Source organism: Cucumis melo, chromosome 4 (genome assembly GCF_025177605.1).
Source record: "Cucumis melo cultivar AY chromosome 4, USDA_Cmelo_AY_1.0, whole genome shotgun sequence".
Classification (NCBI taxonomy): domain Eukaryota; kingdom Viridiplantae; phylum Streptophyta; class Magnoliopsida; order Cucurbitales; family Cucurbitaceae; genus Cucumis; species Cucumis melo.
Genome location: NC_066860.1, coordinates 21,555,767 through 21,558,479, shown reverse-complemented (window position 1 = coordinate 21,558,479; position 2,713 = coordinate 21,555,767).

The window sequence follows — 2,713 nt, the reverse complement described above, 5'->3', positions numbered from 1 at the left end:
CAAGTGGGAGTTTGTTGGGTTTTATGTCCTAAAACTCGTAGATAGTAAATATAATCAATTGACTGTCATTAATAAAGTATTTTATTATTTAATTTCAATAAGTGTTATTGATTATTTTATTAGTTTTGTCTTAATAACCTAAATCCAATAAACTAACATCCTAAGCTGTTTGATGAGTCTTGAACAGTATGTAGAGACATACAAGGATTAATGTTCAAGATCAGCTTAAAGAGTCTATAGTATAGGGTTAAGGTTGGGTACCTTATCCTGTTAACACTATGGATACGACTCACTTTGTATTTGATACAGACACATTGATCAAATGCGTTCATGTATGTGACATGCGAGTGAGGGTATCCTATACAATGAGTTTGCATAAGATTGGACCACGAAATAGTAATCACTAGATGTAACTCCGTTAACTAGTTGGATTGCTATTTCATTAGGATGACCTAGGTAACTTAGTCTTAATCCTGAGTGTATTATGAACTCCTGTTTGCGAGAGATTGTCCTTTGATTTATACGAGTGAGAGTGGCCAGATTGCCGACTCAATATTCTTATTATTTTGGGGACAAGACCGAGTGGAGAGCTGGGAACATAATAACACAAGATGGAATTCACTCCTTCCCATCTTTAGGGTAAGTAGATAAGTGTTCTCTTAAATGGTGTCTCCGAGACTTGAACAAAGGGCCCTACCCTCTCAATGGCACGAGAGGGGTTTCTGTTTAGTGGTTGGACCATAAACAGGTTGTTCATTAGAGGAGCACTGGTATTTAAGGACTAGAGTTAACCCAAGGGTAAAACGGTAATTTGACCTAGCTGGAGTTACGAACACTTGTGAAGGACTAACTTACTGGTATTGGTCTATATCAATGGACACAGAAATATATCTACAGTGAGAAGAGTTCAGCTGTGAGTCTTTAGTGGAGTGTACACACAGTTAACGAATATTAATTAATGTGGTTAATGAGTTTAGCCAATTAATCTCATATCGATGTAGCTTCTGATCTATAGGTCCATTAGGTCCCCTTCCTAGCTCATAAAGAGTAATGAGATTTATTTATATTGGTTGTAATTTGAAATGTTCAAATTTACTTTGGGAATTAATATAATGTATATTGATACATTATAATATAAAGTTTATATTTTAATTAGACTTTATTATATAAATTTAATTTTGGATATGATTCAAAATTAAATTATGAGAGAATAAAATATTTGAATAAGTTCAAATATTAGTTTAATGTGAATTACATTCATATTAAAACTATAAGTTAAAATTTAATGTGTATATGATACCTATTAAAACTATAAGTTATGAGAGAAATTTATATTTGAATATGATTCAAATTATGGATTAAATTAAATATAAGATATTTAATTTAGAAATTAATTAATTGGAGAATTAATTAATAGTTTTGTTTAATTTGATTTAATTAAATTTGATTTAATTAAATTAATTAAATTAAAACTATAGGTTATGTGAGAGATATTCATTTAAATATGATTTAAATGAAATATTAATTAAATATGATTTAATTATTTAATTATTTATTTAATTAATATAATTAATTAATTAATTAATTTAATTTATATTAATTTAATATTAATTTATTAAATTAATAAGGAACGTGGGTGGTTTTCCCACGTTCCCAATTATTCTCTCTAACTTCCCTCTTCTTCCGACTGAAGAAGAGGGAATTTCTTGCGTAACAAAATTTTTTTGAACAGGAGAGAGTTCTTCGAAGAAGTCTATCCATTCTCTCTAAAAAAAAAATTCTCTCCATTCCCTTATTCCAATTTTGGTTCCCACAAACCATCTCAATCAGAGAATAGGAAGGTTTTCAAGTGGTGGTACCCCAAAATTTGGTGATTGGCAGATTCAGAGTCGTCAACGAGCGTAAGTTTTCTTCTCTGTAATTTTTTAAAGCATGTTTAACCAATATTTTTTTGCCAATGTATTGGTATTTTTAAGGTTCTAATTAAAGTTGAGTTTCTGTATATTTTCCGTTGTAAAGGGTTTTCATCCCTTCAGAAGGAGCCATGGAATTTGAAACACAAGTTGCAGAGGGATAATGGATAGAAGATGAAGCAGTTGATTGATATACTTTGAACCGCGTGGCAACCATGATGAGCAAACTGGCATTAATATAGTTGAGCAGAAGTGAATACTACAGAGGTAAATCCACAACGAACCAGAGAAGATCCCAAAATATGCAGTTATATAACCGATGACGCAAAATCCAACATAATTTAAAATTGAGACTTGAGTGACGGGTAACCTAACTGGGACTGGTTTAATACTGATGGCCTAGAACATATACCATGGACTTTGAGATTCGATAAGCCCATGGCTTGTGAATTGCTATGCTAGTTGGTGACATACTCCAACACCGGCCCGTAACCTTTCAAACGTAGATACATCTAACGGCTTGGTAAAGATATTAGCAAGTTGCAAGAAACTTCGAACATGTTCTAAACTAATAATGTTATCTTCAACTAATTCTCGGGTAAAGTGATGACAGATGTCAATGTGCTTTGTGCGACTATGTTGAACTGGATTTTTGGAGATGCTTATTGCACTCATGTTATCACAATAGAGAACCATGGACGATGGAGTTACACCATATTCTTCCAACATTTGTTTCATCCAAAGAAGTTGCGAACAGCTACTCCCAGCGGCTATGTATTCGACTTTTGCAGTTGATAAGG